This window comes from Ranitomeya imitator, chromosome 3 (genome assembly GCF_032444005.1).
Source record: "Ranitomeya imitator isolate aRanImi1 chromosome 3, aRanImi1.pri, whole genome shotgun sequence".
Classification (NCBI taxonomy): Eukaryota; Metazoa; Chordata; class Amphibia; order Anura; family Dendrobatidae; genus Ranitomeya; species Ranitomeya imitator.
This window is the reverse complement of record NC_091284.1, coordinates 629,699,222-629,715,839: the sequence shown is the minus strand read 5'-3', so window position 1 is coordinate 629,715,839 and position 16,618 is coordinate 629,699,222.

Here is a 16,618-nt window from a genome sequence, read left to right as displayed (position 1 = left end):
CGCGCCCACGCCCACGTGCCTTACTCCCTGCCCTCTTCATCTTGGTTGACAGATAAAGATAAGCAGAAAAGTACTAAGGCCTTAGTGTGCTTATTCCTGAAATGCTCCTCCTAACAGGTGTAAGAAACACTAATGTTGTAAAGTGTGGACTAAACTTTATTATTTTTCAAATGTGGCCTACACAAGTGTTAAGTTGTGTTTGGTGAACTTTCTTTTTTTTTTTTTCTGCAGATCGGACTACAGAGCAAGTTTAACTCACACGGGGACCGTGCAGACAGCCGTAAACGGCGCTGCAAGGCCCAAAAACCCTCCTCTAGGTTATCCTATGTAGTGTTTTTCCACTATTTAGCTGGAGACGGGTGGAAAGACACTAATAGGAATTTTTTTTTAAAATTTTAAACAGGCTGCACTATTTGAAAAAAAGGAAATTTTTTTTCAAGGTATGAGGCAGTAACGCACCCTGAGCTGAATCCAACCGGCTATGGCTGCACACAGACTACAGGGCGAGCTGCCCTCACACAGAGACCGTGCAGACAGCCGTAAACGGCGCTGCAAGGCCCAAAAAAACCCCTCTAGGTTATCCTATGTAGTTTTTTTCCACAATTTAGCTGGAGACGGGTGGAAAAACACTAATAGGAATTTTTTTTAAAAAATTTTAAACAGGCTGCACTATTTGAAAAAAAGGAAATTTTTTTTCAAGGTATGAGGCAGTAACGCACCCTGAGCTGAATCCAACCGGCTATGGCTGCACACAGACTACAGGGCGAGCTGCGCTCACACAGAGACCGTGCAGACAGCCGTAAACGGCGCTGCAAGGCCCAAAAACCCCCCTCTAGGTTATCCTATGTAGTGTTTTTCCACAATTTAGCTGGAGACGGGTGGAAAAACACTAATAGGAATTTTTTTTTTTAAATTTTAAACAGGCTGCACTATTTGAAAAAAAGGGAAATTTTTTTCAAGGTATGAGGCAGGTACGAACCCTGAGCTGAATCCAACCGGCTATGGCTGCACACAGACTACAGGGCGAGCTGCGCTCACACAGAGACCGTGCAGACAGCCGTAAACGGCGCTGCAAGGCCCAAAAACCCCCCTCTAGGTTATCCTATGTAGTGTTTTTCCACAATTTAGCTGGAGACGGGTGGAAAGACACTAATAGGAAATTTGAGAAAAAATGTGCAGCAGGCTGCACTATGAGCAAAAAAGGACAACTGTGTGAGGCAGTGTGAACCCCCCCTGAGCTGAATACAACCGGGTATATGGCTGCACACAGACTACAGAGTGAGCTGCACACACACACACACACAGAGACCTTGCAGAACGCTGTTAAAACAGCGCTGCAAGGCAAGAGCAAGGTGAACAGTGAAGAACACACAGCGTTTTGCTAAATTAGCCTTGGGAAAGGAAAATAAAGCAATTAGCTATCTCAACTGGCCCTCAGTTAGAACACAGCGTCCTGTCCCTAACTGAAATCACAGCAGAGTGAGCGCAAAATGGCGGCAGCGTTTTTTATAGTGCAGAGTGACATCATTTCAGCAGCCAATCACAGCCTTGCCAGTACTTACATGCCCACCATGCTAAACAGGATGTGCCCACACTTCCATTCATTCCTCATTGGCTGCTGCGTTCAGTTTGAATTCTGGGAACTTCCGATTCCGGTATCCGATACGCGGGAAGTATCGGAATTCGGTATCGGAATTCTGATACCGCAAATATCGGCCGATACCCGATACTTGCGGTATTGGAATGCTCAACACTACCCATGACTAAAGTGGATGAGTACATTGTTTCCATGTTGAACTTAGGGCGCCAATCTCTGCAGTAAGGTAGGGTAAGGAAGGCAGAGCAAACCCCCCTTAGCTCATCTTTTCTACTAATGATAAGACTGTGTTGTTCTAAATCTCTTGACTCTGACCTATGGGTTATTTTACTTAATTAAAAAAAAGTTATATTTTAGGGGTATTTTTTGCATTAGCTGAGAAATCTGACATATACCCCGGGTTGTATACTAATTGGTTTAATTTAGTTCAATATTCCAACCTTGTCTACCTGTGAGATGGGAGAAGAAGCTAAGAGGAACCTGCAAGATGTCAGGTATCAGGAGAGCAGAGAGCGGCCATTACATATCACACTATTAACACTCTTAATGTTAGCAAGTCCCCCTTATATTTAAAATATCAACACAGCTGATATGAGACTCACAGGGAGGAATGTTTTCAGAAGTCTATAACCTGTATACCTATAGTAATAGTTCAAATGTGATAACAGATTCCCTTCAAGTGTGCAATTTTCTAAGGGATGTGAGTTATAGTTCCCAGATGTGTTTAGTTCTTTTATCAATTGCTACTTTTTGCAATTTTTCTCATAAATGTACTCTAGTATTCCTCATTCATGAGTGATTTTGCATATGCCTAAAATTGTATGTGCGGCTAATTTTTCCCACAAATTAAATGTTATAGAAAAAAGTCAGACACATTTTTGATTCTGCATAAAATGTATGAATCATGTGCTTCATTTTTTTAAATTTAGCACAAACACATTAACAAATACTGCAAGACAATAAAAGGAAAGTGACTTAAAGAGCCACAAATGACAAATTGGGCTCTTTATTTTTTTGTCGGAAACATATTTGTGTTTTTTTGCTAAAAAAGACACGTCTCACTAAAATGCTGCAAAACTTGCAAGGAAAAATTTCAGGTATACATCAACAGGGCCCAGAGATGCAGGGGGCCCCTGCAAGGTGGCTAATAATGAGGGCAATCTGGCCTGTTTCTCTGCCTCTGAGTTTCTGTGGGGCCCATGGCCAGTCTGCCTTCATGTGCGGTGGGTAGGGAGCGATTCCTGCAACTCTGATTGAGAGGACAATGATGGAGATGGTGGAGAAGACAATGATGTGGGTGGTGGGAGAGAACAATAAGTTCAAATGGTGGATAAGGCAATGATGGAGGTGGTGGAGAGGGCAATGATGGAGGTGGTGGGGAGGGCAATGATGAAGGTGTGGGGAGGGCATTGATGGAGGTGGTGGAGAGGGCAATGATGGGGGTGGTAGGGGAGAGGGCAATTATGGAGGTGTGGGAGAGAGGGAAATTACAGAGATGATGGAGAGGCAAATTATGGAGGTGGTGGGAGGGAGGGCAATGATGGAGCTAGTGGTGGAGAGTGCAATGATGGAGGTGGTGAGGGAGAGGGCAATGATGATTGTGGTGTAGAGGGCAATGATGGTGATGGTGGAGAGGGCAATGATGGGGGTCGTAGGGGAGAGGGCAAAAATAGAGGTGGTGGAAGAGAGGGAAATTATGGAGGAGGTGGAGAGAACAATGATGGGGTCATTGGGAAAACAATGATTATGATGTTGGAGAGGGCAATGATGCAGGTGGTCGGGGAGATCAATGATTTGGATGGTGAAGAGGGCAATGATGGAGGAGGTGAGGGAGAACAATGATTGGGGTGGTGGAGAGGGCAATAATGGAGGTGGTGGAGAGTACAATGATGAAGGTGTTGGAGAGGGCAATGATATGGGTGATGGGGAAGAACAATAAGTTGGTCAGGTGGAGAGGGTAACCTGTCACTCCCAAAATCGAAGGTGAGCTAAGCCCACCGGCATCAGGGGCTTATCTACAGCATTCTGTAATGCTGTATATAAGCCCTCGATGTATCCTAAAAGATGAGAAAAAGAGGTTAGATTATACTCACCCATGGGGTGACGTCCTCTTCTCGTCTTCACACTGCGGCTCCGGCGCAGGCCTACTTTGTCTGCCCTGCTGAGGTCACATCAAAGTACTGCAGTGCGAAGGTGCTGGGAAAGGTCAGAGAGGCCCGGCACCTGCGCACTGCAGTACTTTGCTCTGCCCTCAACATGGCAGACAAAGTACGCCGGAGCCGCAGTATGAAGACAAGAAGAGGATGTTATTCTATGAAGATGGGAGGCCCCAGACCGCGACGCCCATCGGACCGTGATGCCCATCGGCACAGTCCCTTAGTGTATAGTGTAGTCACTTATTATGTATAGCAAAGTTCCTTAATATACAGTGTAATCACTTATTATGTAAAGCACAGACCCTTAGCAGATAGTATACTCACTTATTATGTATTACACCATCTTTAGATACTTATTAAGTACCTCCCTCCTCCCTAGCTGTATATAATGCCATCCCTTCTTATATGGCTTCCCCTGCTGTTATGTACAGCACTGTCTCTTACATAGAGTATTCTTTCTATTTTTCTCTATTACAGCTCCCTCTCTTCATTACATTGTCCTCTCTTGTTAGATATAAAATGACTGCTGATGGAGCAGCATATGACCAAACAACCAGTCCAATAGCTCCTCATTAGAAAAGAATCTTCTCCATGCTCTATCAGCATTTGTTGCATTATATATCTAACAAGAGAGGACAGCGAGTAATAAAAGCAAGGCACTATATATATATATATATATATATATATATATATATATATATGTATATATATATATATATATATATATATAAATCTATATTATATATATATATATATATATATATATATATATATATTATATATATATATATACAGTATATGTATGTATATATATATATATATATGTATATAACTAGATGGTGGCCCGATTCTAACGCATCGGGTATTCTAGAATACGCATGTCCACGTAGTATATTGCATAGCCCACGTAGTATATTGCCCAGTCATGTAGTATATTGCCCAGCTACGTAGTATATTGCCCAGCCACGTAGTATATTGCCCAGCTACATAGTATATTGCCCAGCCACGTAGTATATTGCCCAGCTAAATAGTATATTGCCCAGTCACGTAGTATATTGCCCAGCTACGTAGTATATTGCCCAGCCACGTAGTATATTGCCCAGCTATGTAGTATATTGCCCAGCCACGTAGTATATTGCCCAGCCACGTAGTATATTGCCCAGTCATGTAGTATATTGCCCAGCCAAATAGTATATTGTCCAGCCAGGTAGTATATTGCCCAGCTACATAGTATATTGCCCAGCCACGTAGTATATTGCCTAGCTACGTAGTATATTGCCCAGCCACGTAGTATATTGCCCAGCTAAATAGTATATTGCCCAGTCACGTAGTATATTGTCCAGTCACGTAGTATATAACACTGCCCACGCAGTATATAACAGTGGCCACATAATATCTAGCACAGCCTGCGGAGTATATCACACATCCCCTGCAGTATATCACACTGCCCATGTAGTATAACACAGCCCACGCAGTATATAACACAGGGCACGTAGTATATAGCACAGCCCACGTGGTATACAGCAGTGTGGGCACCATATCCCTGTTAAAAAATAATTAAAATAAAAAATAGGTATATACTCACCCCCTAGGATCCACCGAAGCTCCGGTGATAGGCGCACGGCTGCCACCATCTTCTGTTCCCAGGATGCATTGCGATATTACCCAGATGACTTGGCGGTCTCGCGAGACTACTAAGCCTTCTGGGAAATTTCACAATGCATTGCTGGGAACGGAAGATGGTGGCAGGCGCGAACGGCTCGGCGGACAATGGAGGGTGGGTATAGCAGGTGTTTTGTTTTTTTATTATTTTTAACATTACATTTTTTAAAAAGTTGGGGACACACAGGGTTAATAGCGGCGGTAATGGAATGCATTACCCGCGGCATAACAAAGGTCCGTTACTGCCAATATTAACCCTGTGTGAGCAGTGACCGGAAGGGAGTATGCGGGCGCTGGGCACTGGGCACTGACTGAGGGGAGTAAGGAACGGCCATTTTCTTCCGGACTGTGCCCGTCGTGTTGGCCCGTGCAAAATTTTCGCACATTGGTTGTCGTGGGCGCAGGCAATTTCCAAAAAAAAACATGCTGTTCAGATGGAAATGTATTAAATGACATGATGAACACAAACAGGTATACATATGTAGATTGTTAATACAAAAAATTGGTTTGATAAGTAGAGGCCAAAAAATGTTTTAGCAAAATAAAATATCGCTGTTATAAAACCTCTCAAAAACAACATTGGGGGTGATAATGTCAGTCTGAGGGATGTAAGTTTCGCTTATGCAAAGGTATATTTTTGAAGCTCTGCACTCTTGAAAATGCCACATACAATAGCCACTGTATATACACTGCTCAAAAAAATAAATAGAACACTAAAATCCCACATCCTAGATATCACTGAATGAAATATTCTAGTTGTAAATCTTTATTCATAACATAGTGGAATGTGTTGAGAACAATAAAATCTAAAAATGATCAACAAAAATCACCACTAATATCCCGTGGAGGTCTGGAGTTGGAATGATGCTCAAAATCAAAGTGGAAAATGAAGTTACAGGCTGATCCAACTTCAGTGGAGATGCCTCAAGACAAGGAAATGATGCTCAGTAGTGCGTGTGGCCTCCACGGGCCGGTATGACCTCCCTATAATGCCTGGGCATGCTCCTGATGACGTGGAGGATTGTGTCCTGAAGGATCTCCTCCCAGACCTGGACTAAAGCATCCACCAACTCCTGGACAGTCTGTGGTGCAACGTGACGTTGGTGGATGATGCGAGACATGATGTCCCAGATGTGTTCAATTGGATTCAGGTCCAAGAATGGGCAGGCCAGTACATAGCTTCAATGCATTCATCTTGCAGGAACTGCTGACACACTCCAGACACACATGAGGACTGGCATGGTCCTGCATTAGGAGGAACCCAGGGCTAACCATACCAGCATATGTTCTCACAAGGGGTCTGAAGATCTCATCTCGGCACCTAATCGCAGTCAGGCTACCTCTGGCGAGTACATGGAGGACTGTGCGGCCCTCCAAAGAAATACCATCCCACACCTTTACTGACTCACTGCCAAACCGGTCATGCTGAAGGATGTTGCAGGCAGAAGGTCGCTCTCCATGGCAGCTCTAGACTCTGTCACGTCTGTCACATGTGCTTGGTGTGAACCTGCTTTCATCTGTGAAAAGCACAGGGCACCAGTGGCAAATTTGCCAATCCTGGAGTTCTGTGTCAATTTCAAGCGTCCTGCAAGGTGTTGGATTGTGAGCACAACCCCTATCTGCAGACGTGGGCACTCAGACCTTCCTCTTGTGGCCTTCTGGAGGTCATTTTGCAGGGCTCTGGCCGTGCTCCTCCTGTTCCTTGCACAAAGGCTGAGCTAGCGGTCCTTCTGCTGAGTTGTTGCTCTCCTCCAACCCCCTCCATGTCTCCTGGTGTACTGGCCTGTCTCCTGATATTGCCTCTAGACTATGGACACTACGCTGACAGACACAGCAAACCTTCTTGCCACAGCTTGCATTGATATGCCATCCTGGATTAGCTGCTCTACCTGAGCCACTTGTGTGTGTTGTAGAGTCCGTCTCATGCTACCACGAGTGTGAAAGCACAACCAACATTCAAAAGCAACCAAAACATCAGCCAGAAAGCATTGGTACTGAGATGTGGTCTGTCGTCCCCACCTGCAGAACCACTCCTTTATTGAGTGTGTCTTGATAATTGCCAATAATTTCCATCTGTTGTCTATTCCATTTGCACAGCAGCATGTGAAATTGATTGTCAGTGTTGCTTCCTAAGTGGACAGTTTGATTTCACAGAAGATTGATTTACTTGGAGTTATATTCTGTTGTTTAAGTGTTCCCTTTATTTTTTTAGTACTGTATATATACAGTGGTTTTATAAGTTTGCCCACTGAAAAAATATGAACAGTCTATAATTTTATGGGTAGGTTAATATTAACATTGAGAGATAGAATACAAAGCTACACAAGGCTGGAATGGGCTACAAAATCATAAGTATGATGCTGAGTGAGAAGACAAATGTTGGTTCAATAGTGTGAAAATGGAAGAAATACAAAATGATTGTCAATCGACATCGATCTGGGGCACCTTGAAAAAACTACACGGGGGAACTTGTTAATGATCTCAAGGCAGCTGGGACCATAGTCACCAAGAAAACCATTGGTAACACATTACGCCATAAAGGTTTAAAATCCTGCAGTGCCTGCAAGGTCCCCCTGATCAAGATGGCACATGTGCAGGCCTATCTGATGTTTGCCAGTGAACACCTGGATCATTCTGTGAGTGATTGAGGGAGGTGCTGTGGTCAGATGAGACAAAAATTAAGGTCTTTGGCAAACATGAAGGGGGAAACATTATGTTTTGGGGGTGTTTCTCTGCTAAGGGCACAGCACTACTTCACCGCATCAATGGAAGAATGGATGGAGCCATGTACTGAAAAAATTCTAAGTGACAACATCCTTCCCTCCAGGGGTCGTGGCTGGGTCATCCAGCAAGACAATGACCCATAACATACAGCCAAGGCAACAGAGGAGTGGCTCAAAAAGAATCACATTAAGATCATGGAGTGGGCTAGCCAGTCTCCAGACCTTAATTCCATAGAAAACTTATGGAGGGAGTTGAAGCTCCGAGTTGCCAAGCGACAGCCTCAAAATCTTACTGAGCTATAGATGATCTGCAAAGAGGAGTGGACCAAAATTCCTCCTGACATGTGGGCAAACCTTATCATCAACTACAAAAAATGCAAGACTGCTGTGCTTGCTAAAAAGGGTTTTGCCACCATGTATTAGGTCTAATTTGCCAGAGGGCACACATACTTTTTTTCTCACTGCAAAATGGAAATAAATGTATATAATTTATACAATGTGATTGTCTGGATTTTATTTTTGATATGTGAATTTTTGATAAATATGCAGAAACACGATAAAAATGCACGTAATCTGCACATAACTTTAACAACGAAGGATTATCTAAGCTAGTTGATAGGAAGTTCCAAGACAAAGTAGTTTTATTTAAAATATGAAATATTATAAATAAACAAAAGCGGCAGCTGAAAATACACAATAAAAATGCATCTAACAACACAGTCATGAATGGAATAAAAAAACACAAGTAACCTTATTTAGCTGTTGCACAAATTCTGCAAATAAGCTCAAACATAAGTAACACACCTAAAGCTAATTGTGGGAATTTAGCTTTAGTGTTAAAAATGGTTAAAAAGCTTTCATACTAATTAAGTAATTTTTCTGCAATTAACAAATGAATAATGTGCATGAAACAGTGGAATACTTCTGCACTTTGCTGAGTATCCACTTTTCATATAGTATATTCTGGTTCAGATTTGCCCCATACGTGCATACTAATCTATATGTGTTTAAATTTCTTTTCAAACATTTTTATTAACCTTTCAAACAGTTATATAGAAGGATGGCAAGAATGGGGAAAGGAGAGAAAAGACAAGGGCAGTGTATCTTAAAAGAAAAAAATAGAGAATCAAGACTATTTACATAGATATTTAGCCTAAGAATAACCATATATGAACATTAGTAATTATAACAAGTGTAATGTTACAAAATAAATAAATAAAGCTGAAAATTTATTACAAGTCTAAAATGACTTAGTCCTGAGGTCAAATTCTTTCTACAATGCAAGATATTTGGCGTTCCACAAATCCCATTTTATATGGTATTTATTGAGGAAATTGCTGTTCAAAGCGAACCTTTTGTCAATGGCGCTGTGGAGTTGGATTGTATTAATAATATCCGAAAATGTTGGTGTTTGGGATTTTTTTCCACCACAATGTAATTGTATTTTTAATCAACAGGAAGATATAAATAATTATATATTTAATTGAAGGCTCAACACTCTTGAGTCCTATCGAGAAGAGCGCCATTTGTGGCGTAACTATGATTTTGATATGTGTAAGAGAATTAATGTGTAGTGTAGTGTCTTTCCAGAGTTTCTTTATTTTTGGGCGTGTCCAGAAAATGTGATATAAGTTAGCAGGTGATCCACATCCTCTCCAACAAAAGGGGAAAATATCTCCATTGATGTGTGAAAGTCGTATCGGTGTGAAACACCACCTTGTGATCAGTTTATAAAAGGACTCATGGAGGGGAATGGAAATATTTGACGCATAAGTGTGCTTGATAGCATTTTCCCATGTTTCCGTCGAAAAAACTCTATTCAAGTCAGATTCCCATCTTCGAAGATAAATATTTTTAGTCTCATTAGTATCTTTATTGAAGTGGCTGTAGATGTTTTTAAGACTCCATCTGTTTTTATGATTAGTGTTTTCAAATAGGGAAGAAATTATGTCTAAGTTCAGGGATCTACTTGATAATAATTTTTGGATATTTTCTTTTAAGATTAAATTAAATAAAAATTGGGAGGAAGGCAGATTATAAATACGCTTGAATTTGCTATATGAATAGAATGATTCACCATTGTAAATGTTGCCTACAGTGTTTATTCCAGATTTTGACCAAATAAGTGGGCTCAAAATTTAACAAATTATAGCTATTAAAGATATGGGACAGTTCTTAATTTGACTTAACCTCGAACCTCCCCTCCCCGGCCTAGTCAGTGACTTCCATGCTGACAAGACCGCTTGAAAATGGGTTTATGATGCTCCTTTTGAGCTGGTCCTAGTAAATATCTAAAAAAGGAGTCTTGTAAAGACGTATTATTGTTTTGAGTTATTTCTGGTCCAGCCAGGCTACCTGGGAATTGTCACGAAACCAGTTTTGGCTATGCCTAATCATAGAGGCCTGGTAATAGGCCAGGATATTTGGCAAGGCAATGCCTCCCCTGCTCTTCTTTTTATAAAGAACGTCCTTAGCTACCCTAGCCTTTCTGTTATTCCAAATAAGGGATTTTATTAAGTTTTGTATCTTTATTAAGGAGGAGGAATTGATCATCAGAGGCAGGGTTTGAAATAAGTATAGAATTTTAGGCAAAATTATGGATTTCACCACCAGGATTTTACCTAATAGAGACAAGTTTAAGAATTTAAGTGGGCAAAGTCTTTGGATATGGTTTTAGTCAGGGTGTCTATATACGTAGGGATTAACAAGTGGAATTTATTTGTTAGTGTGATTCCTAAATACGCGATCTCTTAAGGTACCGTCACACTCAGCAACTTTGCAACGAGAATGACAACAATCCGTGACATTGCAGTGTCCTGGATAGCGATCTCGTTGTGTTTGACATGCAGCAACGAGCGATCTGGATCCTGCTGTGCCATCGCTGGTCGGAGCTAGAAGTCCAGAACTTTATTTCGTCACTAGTGTTGAGCGATACCGTCCGATACTTGAAAGTATCGGTATCGGATAGTATCGGCCGATACCCGAAAAATATCGGATATCGCCGATACCGATATCCGATACCAATACAAGTCAATGGGACATCAAGTATCGGAATGTATCCTCATGGATCCCAGGGTCTGAAGGAGAGGAAACTCTCCTTCAGGCCCTGGGATCCATATTAAAGTGTAAAATAAAGAATTAAAATAAAAAATATTGTTATATTCACCTCTCCGGCGGCCCCTGGACATCAGCGGGAGGATCCGGCGTCCGGCACGGCTTCTTTCTTCAAAATGCGCGCCTTTAGGACCTGTGGAATGACGTCCCGGCTTCTGATTGGTCGCGTGCCGCCCATGTGACCGCCACGCGACCAATCAGAAGCCGCGACGTCATTCCTCAGGTCCTAAAAGGCGCTCATTCTAGGACTTTAGCTGAGGAATGACGTCGCGGCTTCTGATTGGTCGCGTGGCGGTCACATGGGCGGCACGCGACCAATCAGAAGCCGGGACGTCATACCACAGGTCCTAAAGGCGCGCATTTTGAAGAAAGAAGCCGTGCCGGACGCCGGATCCTCCCGCTGATGTCCAGGGGCCGCCGGAGAGGTGAATATAACAATATTTTTTATTTTAATTCTTTATTTTACACTTCCGATACCGATACCCGATATCACAAAAATATCGGATCTCGGTATCGGAATTCCGATACCGCAAGTATCGGCCGATACCCGATACTTGCGGTATCGGAATGCTCAAAACTATTCGTCACCAAGTCGTCGTGTATCGTCATGTTTGACATCAAAAGCAACGACGCCAGCAGCGTTTTACGTTAAGCGAGAACAATAAGTGAGTTGCCGTTATGTCACTGGATCGCTCCTGCATCATTCTGGAGTTGCTGTGTTTGACGTCTCTACAGCGACCTAAACAGCGATGCTCCAGCGATCTAGTTTAGGTCAGCTCGTTGTCTATATCGCTGCAGCGTCACTGAGTGTGACGGTACCCTAAGTCTTCCCATAGATAATTAGTATGCTGTTTAATTTCTTGGATCAAGTTATGGTTGAGGCAAAAAGGTAGGATTTTAGATTCCTGAGGATTGATTTTAAAGTATGAAATTTTCGAAATGGAGTCTAAATCTGATTTAAGGGCAGTAATTGATTCTAAAGGGCCCTTAATTGTTAAAAAGATATCATTGGCAAATAAGGTAATTTTATGCTGGCTGTGTGGGGTATTAAATTCCGTAATTGAATTATTTAATTGAACCTTTTCAGCCAATGGCTCCATTACCAGGGCAAAGAGCAAAGGTGATAAGGGGCACTCTTGTCTTGTGCCATTTGATATGGGGAACAATTTAGAAAGATGGTTATTGGTATAAACTTTGGCACTAGGGTCTGAGTATAATGCAAAAATGGAAGATATAAATATATCATTGAATCCAAATTTAATTAACCCCTTCCCGACCTTTGACGCATACGCTGCGTCATGAAAGTCGGTGCCATTCCGACCCATGACGCAGCATATGCGTCATGGCAGAATCGCGTTCCTGCAGGCCGGGTGAAAGGGTTAACTGTAATTTCACCTGGCGTGCAGGGACAGGAGGAGTTGTACTTGAACCCAGGGGGGGTGGCTTCACCCCCCCGTGGCTACGATCGCTCTGATTGGCTGTTGAAAGTGAAACTGCCAATCAGAGCGATTTGTAATATTTCACCTAAAAAACTGGTGAAATATTACAATCCAGCCATGGCCGATGCTGCAATATCATCGGCCATGGCTGGAAACACTGATGTGCCCCCACCCCACCGATCGCCCCCCCAGCCCTCCGATCTGTGGTCTGCTCCCCTCCGTCCTGTGCTCCGCTCCCCCATCCTCCTGTCCGCTCCCCCTGTGCTCCAATCCCACCCCCGTGCTCCAATCCCACACCCCTGCACTCCAATCCACCCCCTCCCGCACTGCGATCCACCCCCCCGCACACCGATCCACCCGCCCGCACACCGATCCACCCCCCCGTGCTCCGATCACTCCCCCCATGCTCCGACGCCCCCCCGTGCCCTGATCTCCCCCCTTATACTTACCTAGCCTCCCGGGGTCCGTCCGTCTTCTTTCCTGGGCGCCGCCATCTTCCAAAATGGCGGGCGCATGCGCAGTGCGCCCGCCGAATCTGCCGGCCGGCAGATTCGTTCCAGAGAGAATTTTGATCACTGTGATAAAACCTCACAGTGATCAAAATAAAAAAAACAGTAAATGACCCCTGTTGTGAATTCTGTGGCAGAGCTCCCTCCTGTGGTCACAAGTGGTACTTCGGCTGGTTCTCTCTGTGAGCTTCCATTGGTGGAGGAAAGTGGTACTGCGGCTTCTGAGTTTCCTTCCTCAGGTGATGTGGTGAAGTCGTTAGGTGCTGCTCTATTTAACTCCACCTAGTGCTTTGATCCTGGCCTCCAGTCAATGTTCTAGTAATGGACCTGTTTCCTCCTGGATCGTTCCTGTGGCCTGCTGCTCTGCATAGCTAAGTTCCTCTTTGCTTTTTGTTTGCTGTTTTTTTCTGTCCAGCTTGTCTATTTGTTTTTTACTGCTTGCTGGAAGCTCTGGGACGCAGAGGGTGTACCTCCGTGCCGTTAGATCGGTACGGAGGGGCTTTTTGCCCCCTTTGCGTGGTTTTTGTAGGGTTTTGTGTTGACCGCAAAGTTACCTTTCCTATCCTGCTCAGAAAGTTGGGCCTCACTTTGCTAAATCTATTTCATCTCTACATTTGTCTTTTCATCTTAACTCACAGTCATTATATGTGGGGGCTGCCTTTTCCTTTGGGGTATTTCTCTGAGGCAAGGTAGGCTTATTTTCTATCTTCAGGCTAGCTAGTTTCTCAGGCTGTGCCGAGTTGCATAGGGAGCGTTAGGCGCAATCCACGGCTGCCTTTAGTGTGGTTGGAGAGGATTAGGGATTGCGGTCAACAGAGTTCCCACGTCTCAGAGCTCGTTCTTGTTTTTTGGGTTATTGCCAGGTCACTGTATGTGCGCTGACCTCTATGTCCATTGTGGTACTGAATTACCTTTCATAACAGTACTGGAGGCCAAAAGTACTAATGATTCTCAATAGAGGGAAAAAAGAAGTTCTGAGACCATTTTTTTTTCTCTGCACTGTCTTTTGCCTTTTTTTTCCCCTAGACATTTGGGTGATTCAGGACACAGGTGTAGCAATGGACATTAAAGGTCTGTCTTCATGTGTGGATCAGCTCACGGCAAGAGTACAAAGTATTCAAGACTTTGTGGTTCAGAATTCTATGTTAGAACCGAGAATCCCTATTCCTGATTTGTTTTTTGGAGATAGAACTAAATTTCTGAGTTTCAAAAATAATTGTAAACTATTTCTGGCTTTGAAACCTCGCTCGTCTGGTGACCCAGTTCAACAAGTTAGGATCGTTATTTCTTTTTTGCGTGGCGATCCTCAGGACTGGGCATTTTCCCTTGCACCAGGGGATCCTGCATTAAGTAATATCGATGCATTTTTCCTGGCGCTCGGATTGCTGTACGATGAGCCTAATTCTGTGGATCAGGCAGAGAAGAATTTGCTGGCTCTGTGTCAGGGTCAGGATGAAATAGAGGTATATTGTCAGAAATTTAGAAAGTGGTCCGTACTCACTCAGTGGAATGAAGGTGCGCTCGCAGCTATTTTCAGAAAAGGTCTCTCTGAAGCCCTTAAGGATGTCATGGTGGGATTTCCTATGCCTGCTGGTCTGAATGAGTCTATGTCTTTGGCCATTCAGATCGCTCGACGCTTGCGTGAGCGTAAATCTGTGCACCATTTGGCGGTATTACCTGAGCTTAAACCTGAGGCTATGCAGTGCGATAGGACTTTGACCAGAGTTGAACGGCAAGAACACAGACGTCTGAATGGGCTGTGTTTCTACTGTGGTGATTCCACTCATGCTATCTCTGATTGTCCTAAGCGCACTAAGCGGTTCGCTAGGTCTGCCACCATTGGTATGGTGCAGTCAAAATTTCTTCTGTGTGTTACCTTGATCTGCTCTTTGTCATCGTATTCTGTCATGGCATTTGTGGACTCAGGCGCCGCTATGAATTTGATGGACTTGGAGTATGCTAGGCGTTGTGGGTTTTTCTTGGAGCCCTTGCAGTGTCCTTTTCCATTGAGAGGAATTGATGCTACGCCTTTGGCCAAGAATAAGCCTCAGTACTGGACCCAGCTGACCATGTGCATGGCTCCTGCACATCAGGAGGTTCTTCGCTTTCTGGTGTTGCATAATCTGCATGATGTGGTCGTGTTGGGGTTGCCATGGCTACAAGTCCATAATCCAGTTTTAGATTGGAAATCCATGTCTGTGTGCAGCTGGGGTTGTCATGGCTCTGCGTTATAAACTTCTGTGAAGCAACTGGGGGTTTAAAGTACTCCGTATGTACCTAGATAAGTTCCTTGGGGGGTCTAGTTTCCAAAATGGGGTCACTTGTGGGGGAGCTCCAATGCATAGGCACACAGGGGCTCTCCAAACGCGACATGGTGTCCGCTAACAATTGGAGCTAATTTTCCATGCAAAAAGTCAAAAGGCGCGCCTTCCCTTCCGAGCCCTGCCGTGTGCCCATACAAATGTTTACCCCCACATATGAGGTATCGGCTTACTCGGGAGAAATTGCCCAAAAATTTTTAGGATCTATTTAATCCTATTGCCCATGTGAAAATGAAAAAATTGAGGCAAAAAAATTTTTTTTGTGAAAAAAAAGTACTTTTTCATTTTTACGGATCAATTTGGGAAGCACCTGAGGGTTTAAAGTGCTCACTAGGCATCTAGATAAGTTCCTTGGGGGGTCCAGTTTCCAAAATGGGGTCACTTGTGGGGGAGCTCCAATGTTTAGGCACACAGGGTCTCTCCAAACGCAACATGGTGTCCGCTAACGATGGAGATAATTATTCATTCAAAAAGTCAAATGGCGCTCCTTCCCTCCCGAGCCTTACCATGTGCCCAAACAGTGGTTTACCCCCACATGTGAGGTATCGGTGTACTCAGGAGAATTGCCCAACAAATTTTAGGATCCATTTTATCCTGTTGCCCATGTGAAAATGAAAAAATTGAGACTAAAAGAATTTTTTTGTGAAAAAAAAGTACTTTTTCATTTTTACGGATCAATTTGTGAAGCACCTGGGGGTTTAAAGTGCTCACTATGCATCTAGATAAGTTCCTTGGGGCGTCTAGTTTCCAAAATGGGGTCCCTTGTGGGGGAGCTCCAATTTTTAAGCACACGGGGGCTCTCCAAATGTGACATGGTGTCCACTAAAGAGTGGAGCCAATTTTTCATTCAAAAAGTCAAATGGCGCTCCTTCCCTTCCAAGCCCTGCCGTGCGCCCAAACAGTGGTTTACCCCCACATATGAGGTATCAGCGTACTCAGGACAAATTGCACAACAACTTCCGTGGTTCAGTTTCTCCTTTTACCATAGGGAAAATAAAAAAATTGTTGCTGAAAGATCATTTTTGTGACTAAAAAGTTAAATGTTCATTTTTTCCTTCCATGTTGCTTCTGCTGCTGTGAAGCACCTGAAGGGTTAA